Source organism: Lasioglossum baleicum, chromosome 14 (assembly GCF_051020765.1).
Source record: "Lasioglossum baleicum chromosome 14, iyLasBale1, whole genome shotgun sequence".
Lineage (NCBI taxonomy): Eukaryota > Metazoa > Arthropoda > Insecta > Hymenoptera > Halictidae > Lasioglossum > Lasioglossum baleicum.
In genome coordinates, this window is record NC_134942.1 from 13,427,966 (window position 1) to 13,450,854 (window position 22,889).

The window sequence follows — 22,889 nt, forward strand, 5'->3', positions numbered from 1 at the left end:
TGTAATGACGATGATCGAACATGAGGGTTGTTTAGTTTTCGGATACCAAAGACGTCAAACAAACACGTTTACCCGCATACAGGCTGCTTTCGGGGTCGTAGCACAGTCAAGAAGTCAATGAACAAATTTTCATACATGAATGCGACAGTAACGTAACCGATGTTCGAAATGAACAGTTACAGTGTGTGTAGAATATTGTATACTGTAACAGCATCAACACGTGGCTACGTTAAAGTTAATATTACGAAAAATTATTTTCTATTGCACTAAGCAAGTAGGTAACAGTTCTTGTTTTAAATTAACACAGTATGAAACATAATATTGATTATTAATTTACAGACGCAATTCTTATAATTTTCTTGAAAATGATCTAAAGTAAGATCGAAACGTCGAAAAACGATATTGTGATAATTTGCAAATAGTGTGTAAATAACAATTGATCGAACCAGTGCGCCGAAATCATCAAAATTTTGTTAGTTACAAGATTTATACAATTATAAATAAACTGCGGATCTTGAAGCATTTATGAAGAAATTGGTTGGGCGAAATATAATACAGTAAAAGATTTTAACAATTCAAGAATGTTGTACTGTTGCTTTTAATGTAACAAAATCGTTAAGAGATGAAATCAATTTTTATGTTATTTCTGCTTTTCACGATCAATGCAAAACATTTTTATTTTGCATGAAGATCCGCAGTCTAATTATAAAGAATGATGTGGATATAAATACGTAAGAGGGGGGAGGTACTAGTTGGTAAATATTTTACCGTATAGTAGGAGCGGTGCCTCGAGGTAAGAAATGTTCAATTTCCACGGAATATGTTCTCTCTGTTGCAGAAGCGAACTAAATATCTCACTAGCGAAACAATTGCCTTCCAATGTAGCCGAACGTAAAAGAGCTCGCGAACGATGGCTGCAGTGGTTGTTTGCTTTTAGCGGTTACTATGTTGATAGCACGGACCGGAGAGATTTTCTCCAATGGGAGGCGAATGTTTTCTTGGGGAAAGGTGGAAGTAGCTAGAAATGTCGAGACGTGAATTTTTGCGCGAAACAGTAGAAAGCTAGCACAGAACTTCCTCTTCGGGCGTTAAAACGATAACGGCTGCGCGTTCGAAAATGAAACGTCAACAGAACCTAAGTCCAGTTTCTTTTCCCATTGAAAGGACTTTTCCATTCAAATCCTGTCGACTATGGCGCACTTTTGGTTTCGATTCCCTTGAGAATCGAGCTTAATACAGGTACATAGAGTTTGTAGATGTTCTTCTAATTATTGTTAGTATTGGATTAATTAGCCTTCCTAAAAATTTATTATAAAATCTGATGAAGCTTCTATAATTATATTGTTGCAAATAATGTCTGAATATAGCAGAAATGATAATATTTCCAATATTATGGTCACTGTGGTGATATTCTTGCTTCGAGAAGTATTGAAAGAACGATTATGCAATTCTAGAATAATATTGTTGCAAATGTCTAAATAACATTGACTATATTAAATAAAGAAACTTAGAATATGTGTAATATGATATTAAACAGAATTTAATAGTGTTATGGTATTTAAAATTAATATTAAGATTATTATTATATTAGAAAATTTCATATAATTGCAATGTCTTTAAATTTGTTTATATTAATTTCCCCAAAAATTCTGCAAGTTTATTTGACGAGAGTCGCTCGGGATTTCTCTGAGTAATCGTACTCTACACATTCGGTGGCCAAATGTCAGAGACGAATGTCCTCCAAGTTTTTCTCCGAAATTATAAATTCTTCTGTCATAAACAGACTGCTGATTTTATACATCCATGACAGAAATGTGTGCGCAATGTATAAAACAGTGAAAGCTTCAGACGAATTTACAATTCTATTGTTTTAGTTTCTGCTTGAAGACATTAACTAAATTTTGCTCAGAACGTATTTTTCCATCAAGGAATCTGCAACCTACACAGATATCTAATTTTTGACCACATGTTATGATGTTATTTGAATAAATATTCGAAAATAAAGAATTTGCATAACTTATTATTATAAATAAATAGTGTTTCACACATGTACTTTGACACTAATTTATTTAAAGACTATCTTGGAATGTTTAGATTACATCAGGTAGGTCGAAAAAGTATTATTCGACTTTTATAAGTTTATTCTTAGAATTTTTATCCTGAAAAAGGATACAAATATAAAAATATATAGTTTAAGAATGGTAATTAAATTTTTCAGGTAGAAAGAAGAGGTTCTAATCGAATATTCAAGTTATGGGATATACATATCACGAATTACATCAGTTATCTAAATAATTGTTTTGCTATTCTACTACTTTAAAGCAATATTTTCAATTTCCTATAAAATTCGGAACATATTCAGGTTGAAAGAAGTATGTATTTTCTTAATTATAAATGCAATTCAATAAAATAAAAACGTATCAGACACTCGTATTTAGATATGAATGAATTAAATTGTACAATAATTTTCAATTTCTAAAATAATTGTATTTTAGCTTTGTTGTTTGTACAACGTAAAAGAGCGGTGTTTTTACCGAAGACACGAAATTCTTCTGCATTTCGAAGAAACTGACGTGTAAATCGTGGCAAATAATTGGCATTGGCATTGCCGTGTCGATTTCCACGGTCTGTCTCCATTTAGCGTGGAAACTAAGCCATTCGCGCGGTTCTATTCGACAGTTAATGCATCCTCGAACTCCGGAATGGCGAAACATTCGAACACCCGAACTCCCTTTTTTCTTTCGAACAGAGTACAACGCTGTTGACACACATGCTGCATAAAAATTACTGCGCAGTCTGCACAGGACAAAGCAGTTAAAGCGGTGTATAACTCTTTTACGGTTAGGAATACAGAAAATGTGTGTCTCTTGGGCGATAGCTTCTTTCTCTATCTTACGGGATGACATCAATGCTACGAAATTCGAAAGATTCTTCCAAATCGGAAAATATAGGGTAAATCCAGGTACAGTGTACGTAACTGCAGAAGCGTTTAACGTAACAACTATATTAATTACTAGACTGCGGATGTTCGTGCGATTTTTATAGATGAATTTTAAGAAAGTGGAATAAAATACAATCTTATTTCCAGTATTAGCACCTCAAAATTGTACTAAATTGTGTTGAATTTTATATCTCACCGTTCTTTAGAGATCTTCAGAAACCATAAATGCATAAATATCCTCTATTAATTACCCTAAAAATTAAATCTCTACAATAAACTACATCTGATTGATATTTCTTCTTCGCTGTACTAATTGTAAGCCATAACATACAGGCACGGTAAAAAAATGGTTAAAAAAGAACAATATTTAGCGTTCCTTTTTACATGACATCTAGTAAAGTAATTAACTCCTTGAAACAGTTCGAGTTGCTGGGTTCATCTTTTAAATAATCATTCTATCGTAAAGAGTATTCGAATATCACATTGGAAGTTTCTCTACATGATTATGGCTGAGGTGTCCCAAAAATGATGTACTTCCTACTAGAATGTGTTAAGTTTTTAATTTGAATTGTGTTTATTTTTATTTCGTTATAAATGTACGAGATCCATGGTCTACGGATAATGCACATTTAGAATTACCGCAATTGCAGTAATACGACTTCCTTTGATTGATATGTGACCGAGGTTTACCAGAAATACAATATAAACGAACTATACGACTCCACCAAGATCCATTAAAATTGTAGCTTTGTGACAGGGCGACATTTTCTTTTCCATTAAGATGTTACTCCACCCTTCATGGAAAGATATTTCTCGTCTGCCGTAGTAAACGCTAACTTCATCAGGAAAACGAAATTTTCACCATCCTCTGACCCTCCCCAGGTACATCAGTGTCTAAGAGTAGTTAAAAGCTAATTCATGTCTTGTCTTTCTGAAACTCGTGGGATTATGACACGTCTGCTTGTTTATCGGAGATGAGAGGAACGGAATTCTAAAGTTAAAATACTTAACGAATCTTGCCGTCTATCGCGCGGGAATGATCTCTCCCAGTGCCGCAGGCACAAATTCGGGGCCCATACCTCATCACTTGCGAAAGTATTATACTCGATCTAACAAAGAAAACACAACAAATTTGGGAAAAAATAACTTTATTTCTCAACGTAGTCTCCTTTTAGCTCGATACACTTTTCCCAGCGATGTTCAATAGCTTCGATACCCTGTTTATAGTGAGATCCGTCGAGCTCCTCAAAATAGCTATCAACCGCAGACTCCACCTCTTCATTGTTGGCAAATCTTTTACCACTGAGCCATTTTTTCAAGTTCGGAAAGAGAAAATAGTCTGAGGGGGCTAAATCTGACGAATAGGGTGCGTGAGGAAGTAATTCGAACTTTAACTCATTGATTTTGGCCACCGCGATACCGGATGCGTGAACTGGTGCATTGTCCTGATGGAACAACACTTTCTTTCTCGCTAAATGCTATTGGTGGCTGTCAAACAAATACTAAACAACGTAGCGTCTTCAGACTTCAAACTTAAGCTTTATAAAGATTGTACTTTTGGCTATATGTAGTAAGTTTTCAAATAACAACCGCCAGCTATATGTCAAGGTCGGGTACTTCTGGGACTACCCTCGTACATAGGTACTTCAACCTCCAAAATCAGTCCAATTATATTGTTGTACTATTATCGGAATTAAAACAGTTCAAATATCGAATATTTCTCAAGGATGAGTATATCAGAAAACTTAGTTTGCAGGGCCACGAAGTTTCCGTAATTTTGTCTATCTTCTACATTCAAGGGTGACGAAGTGGCGGCTTGCGAGCCAATCGTGGCTCTTATCCTCACTCTTCTCTCGGGCTTAGGCAAAAGAGAGTTGCCCCCACTACTGTCGAACGGAGGTGAAAGAGTGGGGTGTCATTCCCATCACTCTGGCACACGGGCTAGGTTTGGAAACGAGCGAGTTGCGATAAGCATCTTACTAAAAACACGAAAAATGTTGAAAATTTTTTGTCTAGGGACTGTATTCTGTTGCAACCTTTTGTAACCGCATGATCGACATCGTGTTCTTGATCTATCACACACACACACATTCTCTGGGAATAAATATATTCTCATCAGAGAAAGTTGTGGAACTTCTTGGTAGTACATATCGTTTAAGACAGGAGTAACGAACTGGGAGCTCAGGAGCCAGTTGTGGGACCTATCCCCACTCTTCTCCCTGGCTTAGGCAAAGGAGAGTTGCCCCCTCTACTTCCGAACGGAGGTGAAAGAGTGGGATGTCATGCCCATCACTCTGTCACATGTGTTAGGTCCAGAAGTGGGAGAGCTGCTATCTTCCAGTACCGTTGCATTAGTATTGGGGGTTCCTTGGCTCCCGGCGGAGAAGAAGTTCGTCACCCCCGCTCTACATACTTACAAAGTAAATGTATTACTCAAGCAAATCATCAAGGACTTATGCAATCCGTCGTGGCCATGCAACTTCAAAGCGTGCAGAGTTAAAACTCAACTGCAGAAATTCAATTGACAGACATTTAAACCCTAGTTATAAAGTCACTTGAAATTTCTCTGCAGCAAACATCTCATTTAGCTGCTGCTGTTCACAGTTTATCAACAAAACAGGAGCTCCCCGGCATAGCAATCTAAACACCGAGAACTAAAAGTGCTAGTAAACGTTACTTCACCCTTTTACAGTGCACGTCCAAATATTCTGCTGTTAAGTTCTTGCAACGTTCCAGTTGTAAAAGTTATGTGTACTAGAGAAAATAGTGTAAAATCGATATCTTACGGTGAAGACGGACCTTTAATATATGTATGTAAACGATCTTAGTCCGCATTATTCGGGAGAAAATAGAAGAAATACATAGTACGTTTCTGATTCAGGGATCGTTGAATATCAAGCGCGCCAGGCACCAACCGTGGCCGAAAGGATTCTGCCATACGTTTCGTAAAGGATTTTGCAGGATCCGTGTAACCGATATTTTGGTCACTGCGGTGAAATTCTTCTTTCGAGAAGTATTGAAGAAACGATGAAGCAATAAATTCTAGAATAACATTGTCGGAAATGTCGAGATAAAACATAAATGAAGACTCCTTAATCATACAGCATCCTTAATAATACACCTTCTGCATAAACCTACATAAATTTTATTTACTTCTAACAAAGATAATGGTTAAAAAAGGGTTAAACCTATTTAAGTTAGAAACAAAATAATTCTATTTACTTCTAATAAAGAAAATTATATTGAATTCTCAAAAAATTCTGTTGTGAAGTTGTCGGATGAAATGCACCTGGCATCGACCGACTGCTGCAGACTTCTCCAACTGTGATCTTCATACATCGTTGATCACTGCATACCTAGTAAGTAACTATAGTAAGTACCTGTATCGTTATTTAACAATTCCAGCGAGCGTAACCGGTTACGTTTGAGGATTACGTTTCCTCCTTCGTGTTCATTAGTTGCGAATTCCTTTAAGGATTTCCCAGTTCTGTGTATTTAACAGTTAATAACACGCTGTTGCGTGGAGCTGAACAAACGAGAATAATTATCAACAGAGAACCCGTGTCCCTGAATTAATCAGTAGTGGGTTTGTTCAAAAAATATTGCTAATTAATTTAGGTCTCACAATTTCGTTTATACCAATTAAATGAAATAAGACTAGATAATTTTGTACCTATATGTATAATCTTCTACATAGGATGTATTATAGTTGTATGATATCGTTCCTTGTACATGGAATTCTATGCTATAAAATCTAAAACGGTTTTTGTGAACCTCAAATAACCTGCTCAGCACTCACAATAAATACAGAATCTAAATGACCTTCTGCATCTGTGAACTGTCACAAGCTAGCTTTCAGTACAAAACTTAAAGGTTAAACTTCACCTGCAGAAACCAAAAATTGTTAACTTTTTCTAACGCAGTCCTGTATATTTTGTTGAGAAAATGTCGAAAATCCAAGTTACAATGTTAGGAATTTAGTAGTTTAAAAGTTACGCGTGTTTACACTTGTTACCTGTCAGAAACGCTAGAAATCGCACAACTTTACACACGCATAACGTTTGAACCAGTAAAGTCCTAACATTAAAACTTGGATTTTCGGCATTTTCTCGCAAAAATCTACGGGACTGCATAAAAAAGTTAAAAAATGCTGGTTTTCGGAGATGATGTTCAGCCAAATTAAATTTCAATGTCAAATAAACTATACACAAGTTTTGAATTTAGTTAATTCATACTGAATTTATTTCTAGCTTAGAAAATTACACTAAACAGTACATTCTAACTGATATAATTGTATTGAAGTAAAAATTGTCATCAAGGGTATTTTCATTTTGGAACAACATCGTGAAAAAAATGTATCATTTGTTTACAACCAAGTATTTCTAACTTTCAAGTTATTGCATTAGCCCTTCTTCTGAATAGCGTAACAGTTGTTTGCAATAATTTTCATAAATGTTGGCTACTTCGGGGTTCTTATTGATCCTTCTTTCGTGTTGACTTACTGTGTGTGTACATCATGTGCAGCATGTGATCGCGTCATCTAACAGAGTTTGAAGATTTCTCCAGAGATTCTGCTTTAACTTTGGGAAATCCTTATAGACTGCTATATTTGTATAATTCTGTAGTGCATTTTAATGTTTCTGTGGCGTGTACCTCAGAATATGTTAAGAAGTTCGAGATTGCATTGGGGACAGTTCACCATAAGCATTTGTGCTTTGTGACATTTTGATCGGCAAATGTCGCTACAAACAGCAAGTATGATCACAATTTTATTGTACAATAGTTAAAAGTTAAATCATTATGTATGTCCTTATCTATAATATATTAACTCTTTGCACTCCTTTGTTGAATGTGATTCGACATCAGAGAAAGAAAAATGTAAATGAAACGGATTTTTATATGTATTTGGTTCTTTCTTTATTTATTTAATTTGTTATTTTTTAGTTAAAAACAAATATAAGTTCCACAAATATAAATTACAACACAGTTTGAGAGCTATATTTAATGTAATTAGTAGACTGCGGATTTTATGCATTTATGGCAAAAATGAATAGGTCAAATACAAAACTGAACACACATTACACGAATCTAACGACATTTTGATATTATTTCCGATTTTTTAACATGATTTAAAAAGCATATACATTTTTATTTAACTTTGGTTTCGTACAATTGACTTGGACAAATTTTATTTTGCATAATGGTCCGCAGTTTAGTAATTAGTAAACAAAATAGTTTAAAATTAGTAGCAGTCAGGGAATTGTCCTTTGAAGTAAATTTCAAATGAAACACTTAAAATAGTAGGGAGTTGTTGGCAATAAAATTGAAAAATAATTCGGAGTGCAAAGGGTTAACACAATTGTCAATCCTGTACCACAAGATCTAAGAAACAGCACGGACCCGAGAGTTTTTCTTAGATCAAGGCTTTACTGTATCTCTAACGTAGACTGTAAATTTTCTAATATACACATTTTGGCGACAGCTAAAATGAATGAGTGTTAATATTAAATCGTAATATTAATATATTTCGGCCCATGCAAATTCACTAAACACTTTCTACAAAAAATCAATAAAATGTTGTAACTTATCTACTTGCGTCAGTCTCTTTGTATTGTTCTCTTTTTCTATTCTTCTGTTTTAGTTTTCTGCCTCTACTTTAACGTTTCATGTTTGCCATTTGCATTTACATAAATTGCAACACGTAAATAGACTACATAAAGTTCGTGAATCGTAGTATTGTTCCTATGAAAAGAATAATGCATGTAGAATTCAGAATTTTTTCCTCGTAAAATACGCAACAGTTTTTACCATACATAAATTTCTCTCGTAAACTTATTAGTAGTCGGGATTTTTTAAATTTTACGCTTTTGGCGTCCTCATAACTTTCTACTCGGCAAAATTCTGTGACGCTGTACACTCTAATTTTTAACCGGGTCCCTGCTGTGTAGGAATGCTGAGTTTGGTAGACGTCCTTTCAGCTGTTCCAATGCAATGATTACATTGCAGATTTTATGCATTTTTGCCCGAAATGAATGAGTCAGACTTAAAATGAATTATTAAAAGAATTGAAGAATATCGGTGTGCTGGATCCAGGTTATTCAAATTATTAAATAAAACTCTTTTGGCTCCAATTCTTTGCTATTGACGCAGACCATTTTTTATTTCGCACAAAAATTCAAATTATAAAATCAATTAATCATAAATCAAATGCTGCAATGATTATGCAAAGAATTTATGTAACCTTATGTACAGCGTGTAAAGAAATTCGTTCTTAGCTGCCGTAGGCGTATTCTATATCTTCGGATCAATGAAGATGTGTAAAAAAAGTTGCTGTAAAATTGTCCTTCACCTTCAATTTCAAGGTCAATTTTCTAAATTGATTTTCACCGTCTTTAAATATTTGTAGCTTATTGCAACATTGACCGATTTTTATGAAATTTTCAGAATACGCATAATCGACACAGATCTACAAAATGTATTTTAAAAATTTTCAATTTAGGCCCCCTATATACAGAAGTTGTAAACAACAATTTCTAGTATTTTCACTGTAGGTCTTATAGTGAATTAATTGTTCTAACTTCTCAAAAAAAATTCAAAATAAATAAATAATTAATTTTAAATATCCTTAATGGGTGAATAGTAAGGTTGAATTTGACTTGCAAATTGGGTGAAATTGGTGTTAAAAATATTACAATCCGTCATATTAGCGGGAAGCTAGCGCCGTAAACCTAGTGTTGAGGAAGATTCACTTATCGTTAGTAGGAATTGAATGCCTAGGAAGAGGCAATTGAGGAGTATCAGACGCGAGTGTACCGCGCGTCAGATACTATGACCGTCACGTGCTAATCAGTGTTGAAACGGTCTCGGAGCTGTGCCAGCTAAACAAACGATCCACTGATCACACCGCGACAGTGGAGAACGAGTGGGAAGTTATTAATCCCGGTGGCACGAAAGCGCGGAAGTAATGCCTCTTGCTTTGCGCTCTGTTAATGTAACCGTGGAAGGAGAAATTGGCGGTGAAGAACGAAATAGAGGAAAGAAATCAGCGGGAGAGGCAAAGCTCACATGGAAAATTCATACATTTCATGGCTGTGTAGCCGACCACTTCACCGCTGCCACGGTTCTTCCACCTTATTCCTTGCCCTCTTTTCCCTCTTTCTCTCGCTCCTCACGATCGATAAGGGCTTCAGTTTACCGGGACACTTTTATCCAACAGCTGCATGCATGACATCAAGTCGTAAATAATAGCCCCTCTGTGAAAAGAAGAGAAAAAAAAGGATTACATCGATAGACCGCGCAGGGGGGGGAAGAGAGAGAGAGAGAGAGAGAGATTGATAATTAAAACGAGCGACACCTCTATTACTCGTCGCCGTTAACAGCGTTACGCGGAATATCAGCCGGCCGATATTTAGCACGGTCCCCGTCGTCTTGCTGCTATAAATTACATTCGTCGACTTGGTAATCAACTCTGCACGATTGCGAACACCGACGAAAGCTTGATTTATACGCGGACCATGTTTTGATTCGTTCTTAAATCAAGGGAGATTTAACCCTCCCACCAGGAAGGGACAAGATAAGAACTTGCAGCGATACAGGGCAGATGAGAGGAATCGACTCGAACCGAGGGGAAAAAGTTACCCTCTCTCTCTGCCAGTACCGGATTAGTCAAGTGACATTGTCAGTCTAGAGACGGGATGTACTGCTACTTCCGAATTCACTTGTGATTCGATCACGTTCGATCCAAATCACGCTGATTTTTCACAGTGATTCGTGATTTTTCGTGATCGCTTCTGATTGGTGGAGAGCATAGGAACATAACTGTTCTTGGTTACTCTATACAGGGTGTCCCAAAATTCCTTTACCCGTCGGAAATGGGAGGTTCCTGAGATCATTTGAAGCAACATTTTCCTTTGCAAAAATGTTATCCGCGGCTTTGTTTAGGAGTTATTAACGAAAAAACACGGACCAATCAGAGCGTGGTTACTATATAAGCGTGGGGTTATTATATTATATTAAATTATTATTATTATATTATCATATTTATTTTGGAACTTGCTTTTCATTATGATGGCGCGAGAGGTCGACGGGATAATTCCAAAGTACCCAAAAACGTGATATCTTTGAAGTGATAATATATTATTCGTACTCTTTAAGAAAATTAGTGGATTATCAATTTATCTATTTAGTACATTTTTATTAATACGAGATTGTGCATGAAAAATATGTTTATTCAAGTTCAGTTTGCTCATAACATCTTTATCATAATTGGCTTTCTTATTTTTCTTCGACAGGTGACGTTAAAAAATAATCATTACTGATTGTGCTTTTACGTTATTTGTTTACTTTCAGGTAATAATTTATTTGTTTTCTATCATGATTGAAATTTGTTGTGTCTAAATATATGTATCAGACAAATAATTTGAGGACAAGCATCGATCGTCAATAATATCAATATTGAATTAAGCTTAATCTAATCCAACGATATCAATTTCACCTAAGTAATTATGCGATTTATGTATCGTCATAATTGTATGCGCGCATTCAAGCATAAAGTTAATCACAAGTACAAGAGCTTTTGGAATCAGTTTAGTTTCAGAATGTAACGGAAGTATTTATGAGTACATGTGAAAGTGTAATACCTATGTATATGTATACAGGTGTCCTAAAACTGTTGGAAAACCTTGCAAGGAGTGGTTCTAAAGATCATTTGAAGTAACTTTTTTCTTAGCGAAAATTGCCACTTCAGTTTTGTTAAGAAGTTATTAACGAAAAACACGGATCAATTAGAGCGCGGTTATAGCAGACGAATTCTGGCTCGGCCAACGGCAACGCTACGCTTAAAGTCCGTCCGCTGTAACCACGCTCTGATTGGTACGTGTTTCTTTCGTTAATAACATCCTTAACAAAGTTGTGACGGAAATTTTCACTCAGGGAAAAAATTACTTCAAATGACTTCAAGAATCACCCATTTCAAGGTTTTCCGATATTTTTCAGTCACCCTGTATATTCCCAAAATAACGAATTTATTGTAACATGCATGCATTAACACAAGGAATAACTGTGATAAATAAATTAAACAAACTCGTAATCGCATTAAAGATTTTATCGATGTTGCCAAAAATCGAAGCCCATGGAAAACAGTAACATTGCATATTTTCCACTAACATAAATACATGTGCCCTTCAATTGTATTATTAAAATTTTAAAAGTGTCAAAATAAACCCAGATAGCACATGACGTCTAGACGACAAACAGACGTCTTTAAGACGTACCGTTTTCTAACACAAGATGTACAAGACGTTCGGAAGACGTTCGTAGGAAATTCGGGACATCTTTAAGACGGTTGAATATCTCACTGCAGACGTCTTTGTGCTATCTGGGAATTGGAGACGTTTAGCGAAGATTTGTCACATAATGTTCTATTTTCAAGGCAAACGTTTCGAAAGTTTATGAACTACGTGCGTGATTCAGCACGACTTAGCTAATGTCTGTTCATTATTATTTACAGCGACGATAATATTTATAAACTTTACCCTACCCCTGTTTACTGTGGCAATGGACGTTTCCCCTTCTAATTTGTGCTGTATCATTGGAATAACCCTTCGCTTTCATAACAGCTAGCTATCGAAAGGCATCGGATAGACACGCTGAACGATTTATTTTACAACAAGAATTACTCACCTCTTTCTGCTCTGAATTATTCAAAGCATTATGCATCTTTTCTTAAAGATCATAAATAAATAAAATATTATGTATCAAAATTTATAAAAATCAGTTTTTGCTATTGTTTCTCACAATTTCGACCAAATGCATTTTTTCAACATATTTTTTAGACGTCATTTACTAAACTAATTCTTCTTACCTTACACAGAAGTTGAAGTTTGGTCCATTCATAAAAAAAAGTTATTCTGATTTAAAGTGTGTGTGTGATCAGTTATGTGAGTAACTGTCCAACAAGAAAGTGACGCAATGAAGATGACGTTCACATCAGGTTACTTGAGTTTTAATGAAACGCTGCAATTTTTTATTCATAACATGATAGCGCTTGTTGAGATCAGTTACCTGATATACAACACAGCATCGTTCAGTGAATTATCGATAGGCCCCCATGGACATACAGCGGATGCCAACCAACCATAGCACTTAGTAAACGACTACACATGTTTACGATGCGTGTTACCACGAAAATATTAAATTCTGAGAGTCACTAAAACTTAAATGCAATTTTAAAATATTTTCATGCAATGATTAGTGATTGTGATAATTTCGTAAAAACAAATAGTACAACCATAAGCCTGGACTCATTTTAAGACTTGAAGCTTCTGGTTTTCGCAAAGCAGTACGCAAATTCAAACATTTTCAAAAACTTTCAAATCCAGAAATAAACTTTAATGTGTTCATTGTAGCACACTGTACAACCAAGTTTGAAAGAATCGATCTGGTTTATGTCCATAGCAGGACCGAGTGAAAACGTTAATTATGAAGGGAGGTTACTTACACGGAACTTGTTATGATTGAAGCAGTACACGTCTACTGTCAGCTAACCGTAATATGTATCACGTGGATTGGAAGGAGGTCAGCAAGGTATCATTCCGGGAGGGCGATACTATACTTGTTTATCGCATTATGATTAATCTGTTTAAGGTTTTCGCTAGAGGTTTTCTTTATTTTTTAATATTTTCTTATGTTGTATTAGATTTTGAGGGCCAGCAATATTTTTTGTGTATTCAGAACACATCATTCTTCCATAAAATGTTTACACATATTATTCTTTCATGATAAATTAACTAAGGTGGAATGAAGAACCAAGTCCAGGCTTGAAAAATGGATTAAGCTACACAGTTTGCTGGACATTCCTTGTAAACTTATCGCTTAGTGTACCGGTATCGGTCACAACATGCTGGTACCCTAAAGTTTATGGCTCTAACTACCGAACTTTCAGTAAGAATTACTGATTCTTCACAGAAACTTTAATCGCTGATCAGGTCCCACGAGAATATACCTCGGACGTTCCCTTATCCCATTTTCACCGAATTTAAACCCATGTCGTAATCAATTACATCGACAACAAACTTTTCAATACATCGCTTAGATAATTTCTGTTTATTATCCCGTAAATTCAATTAGCAGTATTGCTATTAAATTAGGAGAAAACTTACCTCTCAGATTCTACTACAGTCAGTGTAAAAAGTATATTCGTACACTCTTTAAAAACAAATAAGTAATTTTTTAAAAAATGGACCAAACAGCTTCAGTTTTGTTGTTGTCTGCTATTGATGAAAATTATTCGTTTTTAAAGGATGTACGAATACTTTTTACACTGCTTGTATATGTTTTGCGATCTCGATGCAAAACAAGAATTTTCTAAGTCAATTATCAGACACAGGAATGAAATAAAATATATTTTCTCTTTTAATAATTTTAATAAATCGAAGGCATTATATAAAAATGTTCCTAAATTCTTATAATAAAAGTCTACTAATAAAAGATATTCTGACCATGACGATTTAATATGACACTGTAATTTAGCAGGCAAAAATATATAGGCGCAATAAATATGTCAACAATCTGTCAGTTTGCACGATCATTATTTATATAAAGAAAATTTAGTAGCAATGATTATAGTACCATGATTGTTTTATTGCACGAGAATTTCTTCATCTGAACAGCTGAACACTTTTGTTTTCCAATTAATGCTGATAAGGCACGTTTCATCGTACTTCACGTTTCTCAAACACTTACATCGAGAGAGTGTTCTTTAAATAAATTCGACTAACTTGTTAATCGTGTTTGTAGCTGATACTGCCAGGTATAAATACGTTAATGAAACATATTAATATTCATTACGCTGTAATAAATTTTGAATGCTTAACAAGCACCAATAAATTGATAAGAAGTTGTTGCAATATTCATAGATGCTCATTGAATTTAATGCAGGGTGCAACGGAACGACACTGAGAAGATGAGTCTGTTATACATGTAAAATAAAGAAGAAATGCAAAATTTGTCTGCGTACTTAACTAGTTACACTCTTTGAATAAACATATTTACATTTATATATGTAGAGTGTCCCAAAAATAAAATTTGCATTATTCGGTAGTATGTAGCTGTCGCAGCTTTATGAAAATAGCTACATGCGCAACTGTGTGCTTCCGATTAATGCAAATTACGCCTCGTAAAGTAGATTGATCTTTTATCTAGCGCTATTGACTGGTGAAAACCCCCATCTTTGCATTATCGAGAAATGAGAAGGCGCATCCCGCACCCTTGCAATCCTGGAAACGAGTTTACCCCCTTAAGAAATTAAATTTCCGTTGATCAAACAGAGTAGTCAAACTACATATGTATACCTATTTACGAGTCCAAAGTCATTCGAAGGTCATAGTGTACCACATCATTGAACTCGTTTTGACATCAGTTGTACACAAATAAAGAAATAAGAAATAAAGAAACAAAGAATATTTTTATTCAAAGTATCCAGAATTAATTCTACCAGTGTATGTATTTAGGTTGCCTGTTTCTTATGAATCACCCGGTATTCATATGTTTAATTTTTATAGAAATCTCACGTATTTCATTTATTTTTGCATGTACGATCATTAAGTATTCCATTCCGCAATGCTATCTTCCACCGTACGACGTTGTAAAATGTATAGAGCCGTGCAAAAATTATGGCCTTATGACGGCAACAAAATGGCATAAATTATGGAACGTCTTGCGGTGCTTGCATATTAATCGACTACGGTTTTATTTTACAATATGGCGGTAAGCTGCAGTATAAAGTGCGGGTAGTGAAGAACTATTTATGGCATATAATTCACTAGTTACGGCTTGGCCAGTACGAAAACTTCACTTGAATATTAGCGGGCATATTTGGAATAATTCAAGACGAAGAAGGAAATGAACGAATGCTGGAAACGGAGACGAGTTATTCGAAGTATTCCAAACAGAATGGTTGAGAATACCAAAAGAAATTATTAGAAAGATATTCGATGGTATGCTCAAAAGAATTTCTGTCATTGTTGGAGTAAGAGAGTTAAATGTTTTAAATTAATTAAATAATCTCCCATCCAAATTGGCTGACCTAAAAAATAATGTCGAATTTCCGTTAAAAATAACGTTCTTCTATTTTTCAGTAAGGTGGAGTGGGGTAAGTCCGCTCTAGTTTTTGCAAAGTTGGACTTTAAACTGATGTATTTTCAGTCTTGTGTGTAAAAACTTAATGTTCTTGGTGTCAAACTCTTGTCACAGTTATTACTGACGAATTAGTATCATGTAGGATTCTAATTTTGCTTGAAAATTATCATTTTGATACGATATTGTACAAAGTGCCCCGAAAATGGGGCAAGAGCGTCTCTGAGAGTTAAAAATGCTTTCGAACCTTGTTTCAAGTTCTACGGGGCAAGAAAAGAATAATTAACAAGCCTGCTTTAAAATGCTTCTTAATGCATTAAATTATATTGTTTAGTTTTATCGTTATCCATTTTTAAACAAACATGTACTTTTATGCTGAAATATGGAAGCGGATACAGTGATGTTAAAACAATGTTTAAAAATGCTTTCAACCCTTGTTTTAAGTGCTATGGGGCAAGAAAAGAAATATTATCAAGCCTGATACAAAATGCAATTACAAAACTCAGGTCTCTTTTAATTATTTGAACGAGTTGAAAATAATCGAATAGTATTTTTAGATATCCTGGTTTTTTGATACGAACGAATATTTGTCCGAAAACCGAGGTTACACGGGAACAATGAGAAAGCGTTGATTGTATTAGTGGCATCGGCTCGTTGTTTTTTCTCGCGCTGCGGGACTCCGAGAGGCGAATTAATAGTCAAATCATGTCACGGGAATAAAAATAACAGGGCTGCAGCCTGGAGGAAAAAGTTGGCGCCAGCTTTGTCCATTAAGTCGTTTGCAGTACTCTGGAAGAATACTTCGGGTACCTCTGAATCGGACTGCGGACTAGTCGGGAAGTTTCAGCGATTCTCTCTCTCTCTCTCTCTCCCTGCCTGATGTATGCGCCGCATTCAAAGGTGTTTTGTATATAACAATTATCTTGTTCAGAGACCAGCGCATTGTATGGAAACTGCGAGCGGTGCACGGTGACAAACAGGGTCTTAAATTTAACGAGCACGACTGGTCTGTTTACCAGGGATCGCTCGCAGGATCTTGGAATTCTCAACTATTGTTGGGCCACTTCATTTTCATCATTATCTTATATTTCAAGCGAATCTCGATACCACTTCGTGCCATTTATGAATACTCCGACCCAATCGCTTTTTCAAACGTACACTACTGTTTAAAAGGATTTGTACTTTTCCGATTAAATAGCTCGCACACAATTACGTTATGCATACACAGTAAAGCCTTGATCTGAGACAGGGAGTTCCAATTTGTAGCTCGCGAGCTATTCGAGAAAGCCACCTTCTCCGCTTAGGTACTTCTCCCACTGTTAGACTTCATCGTTATACGTATTGTATGTATAGTAGAACACGCATGCATTGTAACCGTCGAACGTCCTCCCTGTTCCTTCTCGTGCCGTCATTGCCACCACTTACGCCCCCCACTGCCGCCCCTCTCACTAACTCTACAGCTGTAGAGAGCGGTTCTTGGAGGGGAATAATAAGAAAATGGAAACGGTAGGATCTACAAAAACGGATAAGGGGTCAAAAAGATCCAGCTACATACTACTGTAAGTTTTGTATTAGGAGAACACGGTATCGAAGGAGGTGGCTCGAAAATTCAGTAGTACGAATCAATAACAAGCCAGGCGGCTCAAAAGGTTTCGCAAATTCAGTAGTACGACTCAACGACAAGTCAGACATCCGAAATATTTTGTTTTTTCGAAGTTTCGCTATTATTGCAATTGAAAACCAGTAGTGTTACTCAATGACAAGTTAGACGTGCGGAAATTTTTGCGGAAATCAGTAGCACAACTCAACGACAAGTCGGACGTTCAGGAAAGATTGGCGATTCATTACATTACACAAATACATTTATTTATTACATTGTCTTTATTAATAAAATGTTAATATAAGGGACAATTCTAACTGTTCGCCAGCCAATACTACAACAAAGGCCCATCAACATACTAACAATAATTGCTACTAAAGAAGTAATACTAAAAACAAGAATACTTTTCAATATACTTAATTATTTACAGTGAGAGACTGAAAACAAGTATAAAAACATGCGTGCCAGGTGGAATTATTTCTTATTAAATGAATAAAATTTTCATGAGTGTGTAATGTTCCATTGCAGCAACACAAATATTGATAATTCTGAATGATCGGGAAAATATAATATTGATGAATGATACATCGAAATATCCAACATGCAACAGTATCGTGTGTCACACTTGAACATTTCTGAATATCTGTTACAGACGGATAGAATTGTTGCATGTATTATTTGATAAATTTGTCTTTCCAAATATTTTTGCAAAATTGAAAATTTTAACGGGATTCGATATTTTACGGAGAACCAGGACAAAATTTATTTTCTCCTTTTTAGTGCATTTTAATATAAGCGTTGTTTTTAAAAAGTTTTTTTTATATATTTTATTTATTAGGAAAATGCCACGAATATGTTGGTCAAAATCCCATCAAAAGATAATGAAACCTAAAGAAGTTGTGTTATTGGATAAGTTATGTTTACACTTCTCGGTGACCGAGGCCTCTCGAGCTTCGCTGTTCTTTTCTAAATACGTTCGGCGCGGTCTTTGAAGTCACAAAAAAATAGTGTCCTGCTCATATCTAGGTCCCAACATAGAACAGAGAAATGACTTACAATCGGACATTACTGTATACATATGTATAGCTCTCAGCTTCAGGATATCACAGTGAGAAATAGAGAAGAAGCAGATCTCGGTCTGTGACTCATCTCTTTATTAAACTATACGTCACAGCTGCATCTGTTTCGCGAAAGATTTGGCAATTCGTCATCTGTTCAGCCCGGTGTGAAAAGGAACTATGTACACCGAGCTGTGAAAACGAAACCGAACCGAGTGCAGTCGTGGCAGTGGGAGCTCCGACGCGCGAGGGGAACTGTCAGATCCTGGAAAAACGATTTTAGCTTAGGGTGAAAGAGTGTGTTGCAGCCCGGTAGGATCGATGTACAACAGTCTCGACAGGCTCCGATGGAAACGGAAGCGCAGATAGGCTGCCTCTTTACGGAAATGAAGCAATCGTCGAGAGCCGGTGGTCTTATTGCTCTCATCGTCTATCGTAACGTCGAAGTGCCATTGACGCCTTCTCCATCATGCGGAATAAACTGGAACTTCCAGCGGGAAATAGAAATTTATGCGGCGAGATAGAGCAGTACCGGCAGCAGGAACTTCCTGATCGGCCCGGAAAAACTCCGCTTCCGATTTTACAATGTAATCACTCAGACCTGAAGCAAGCGAGGCTCTGTTCTCGCGAGGAACTGCTGTTTGCCGGGTTTCCCCGGAAAATGAGTTCCGTCAAGAGTATTTTACGTTCGATGAACCGCCCCTCCCCTTCCCCTTCCCCTTCCCCACCTCTTCCACTCCCAATGAAATTCACATAACGCCTTCGGATTTTCATTTCGTCGGGAATTAACTCACCGGGAACAGGTATTTAATACGATTTACTCAATAAGTTTGCCGAACCTGCGCTAACTCTCTTCTAACTAGGCGGCGGATCTTCATGCGAAATAAACATTTTCTACCTAAATTGCAACAAACTGGAGTGAAATACAAATTTATATTCTTTCTTAACCCTTTGCACTCCTTTGTCGAGTGTGACTCGACATCGGAGAAAGGAAAATCTAAATGAAACGTGTTTTTATATGTACTTGGTTCTTCCTTTGTTTATTTATTTACTAACGCTTATTTATTAATTAACGCTACCGCCGTTTATGCAAGTTGTGTGAAAAATACTCGGAGTTACACCAAAATTAATGTTCCTATTAATGACTTCATCAATAAAACAAAACTATCGTGAATACCAAATTAGCATTCATGTATCCATCTCGTGTTATAACCACAATTTTGCTATATTAATAATTATCACTTTGACGAAACACGTTTATTTCATGTTATCAAACATTTAAAATTAACTATTGAGTTTAAAAACACTCCATGAACATTAATTTTCTAAATTAAATTCAAAGAAATCGAAATGTGTCGAATTAAAACATAAAAAACTGAAAACTTGTTCAGAAGTGCATGCTGACTTTGTTCCTTGTTTTAAGGAAAAATAAATCATTTATGCAAGTAATTAATGTTTATTTACGTTTTAATTGACTGCAAAAAGTTGTATGTCCGGCTGTAGCCTGTCAATCGTTAAAGTATTAATGATAAGCAAATGTTACAATAGTAATTTCTAAATAATTTTTTACATGAATTCCTGAATATATAGATTTCAGTGTACTTATTTACTATTAATTCCATTAGAAACAAAAGAAAATCTCTATTTTCCTTTGAGAAATATACTGCTAGATCTGACTCACGTAGATGCAAATACTTCGGAAATGTGATTGGAGTATTATGGTTAATGCCGAACTCGAAATTGTACCTTCAATTTATCCCGGTATCGAATTTATTAAATTACAACGCAAAGCTCTGTAAACCCGCAGGAATCAGCGATGACGTAGCGTTCCATATTTATGCGTATATCGGTCTGCTTATCGTGCATTAAACTCGATTCCAGAAACAGACGACAGAAGAGAATAATCATTTTTTCCGGTAAACCTTTTCATCCGTGACAAACCAAAATACAGAGACACAAATCCTTTCATTTTATATAAAAATAAAAAGGAAGCCAAGGCTCGGAAAAGTTCTGGTACTTCTTGAAAAGCAACATTGGAATCTACTACATATGAAGAGTTTACATTGTAAATGCAATTGTGAAATATTGTAACTTCACGATGTTCTTAATTTAAAACAGCTTCAAACTGAAGATCATAAATATTACTCAAACATTTGTTAAAAGAATGTATTAATAAAAGGCTTATTCATTTAAATTTAAATAAAATAACAAAATTACTAGTTACTGTAGTCAGGATTTATTTAAATTAATCCATAGATACGGTAATCTGTTTTCGTACGCTCGTATACTAGCTACGGATGTTCATGCAATTTGCAATTTTTGTAGATGAATTTTAAGAAAGCACAAACAAATCAAATCTTGTTTTCGCTGATAGTAGCCCCTTGAAACAAATAAAAATCGTACTAAACTCTATCAAATATTATATTCTACCATTTTTTTTTTTTCATTTTCAGGAGCCATAAATGCATAAAGATCCGCAGTCTACTCAGTACATATTGCTGTCATACCTTTAACCCTTGTATAATATTACTGTTTGCGCACTGTTGCTATAGTAAAATATTATTATAACCACAAAATAATGCAACATTAATACAATAAATACGTCGATCTGAAGAACTACATATATTCGCGGAAGATGAGACGAGTTTGTAGCTTTAAATGCTTTCGGCGAAGAACGTGTGTCAAGTATTTTCTATTCATGCGAATATCGATCTATATCTTATGCTTCATGTCGCCAAAGGAATAATGCTGCATTCAGCGTACGATCGTAGGAGATTAAATGTATTGTAGTTGACTTATGATCAGGGAAATTCCATCTACTATGAAGCGTGCATTGGAATTCCCGTTATTGGCTGAATCTGTTCCGCGCGTTCTGATTTATAGAAAATAAATAAAAATTCTGTTCGAAAATCTGCGGACATGTTCGCTAATGTGTGGAACTGGAAAATAATTGAATTGCAAAACTGAAGGAAAGTTTAAAAGCAAAAGCCTTCAATATGGGACACATTCCAGCGAACTTTCTGTAATCAAACGCACGATGAAATTGTTGTGTACTGATGTGAAATACTCAACTTTTATTACAATGTGTAAAAGTACGAAAACTGATAACATACGAGCTGAATTCGTTGAATATTAACTTCAAGAAGAACGTAGCAACAAGTGGACATATGATTACTGTTTGAGGCACGAGGAACGTTATAAAAGATATTTAATGTATATTTTTCGTTAAAATCATTTATATAATATAAGAGGGTCGAAATAAAGTGTATATCCGGATAAGATGCTGAAAAGTGCCTCCAAAGCAAATTGCTGTGATAAATTTCAAGTTGGTACCCCTACCACAAGGGTAGAAATAGGGGAGCATGGTTTCGTGAATTATGCTCTATTTCTTCTATTCTGCTAAAAAAAATTACGAAAAAATTCATGAACATTCTCCCTAATAGCACACATGACAATGAATTATTTCACAATTTTTGGTTGCAAAATCGATTTTTAAAAAGTCCGGAAGCATAAAATTCCTGATATTATATTGATGTTTTCAGAGTATGTACTACGTTCATATTATTATGTTAGTTGTGTCTCATCGTGATTATGTCAACGTGTTTAAAAACATTGGAAATTTCCAAAAATTCGAAAAAATACATCTTTCGTACCGAAGTTTTGGAGATACCAGTTTTATAAAAATTCAGTAGTGATACATTGTTCTTAATCTTTTTCAGAATTTTTTATATACTGCATCGTGGTTAAAGAAAATAAAAATCAATTTTTTCGATGTTCCTTTACTTTTTCGTAGGTGTGTTATGTAATATTGAACATGTTTATATTCAGAAAAAAATAATGTACAAACTTAAAAATCTTTAAATCTCTTAAAAAGAATCGCAATTAAATGATTAAACTTTGAACATACTTATCCATATTGCGTGCAATCGAAGGAATTATTTTACAACACAACATTAATAATAAATATCGTAGAAGTTAAATAAAATCATTTTTTGCAAACATGTGAGGAATCATTGGTTACTTTGGGATAACTAAAATTATCAAGAGAAAAAATGAATTTCTATGTGTTTCCGTTTGCTGGATGGAGAAAATTTTTATTTAGTCTCCTTTATCTCTCAGTTTAAGTTCATTTCCGATGTCTAGCCTTCGGAACAAT

The 22,889-nt window shown here is 35.2% G+C and overlaps 1 protein-coding gene across 4 annotated transcripts in view; it reads right to left on the reverse strand.

Moving 5' to 3' along the window:
- The window catches only part of LOC143215610 (opioid-binding protein/cell adhesion molecule homolog), a 553,686-nt gene that overhangs the window by 361,261 nt on the left and 169,536 nt on the right, over window positions 1-22,889 (reverse strand). For 2 of the 4 annotated variants that reach the window (XM_076437891.1, XM_076437890.1), the window contains one exon: window positions 10,022-10,194. The exons of the other annotated variants lie outside the window; for them this stretch is intronic. The gene's annotated coding sequence lies outside the window, so the exon portion shown is untranslated. The remainder of the gene's footprint in view (window positions 1-10,021; window positions 10,195-22,889) is intronic. 4 annotated transcript variants of the gene reach the window in all.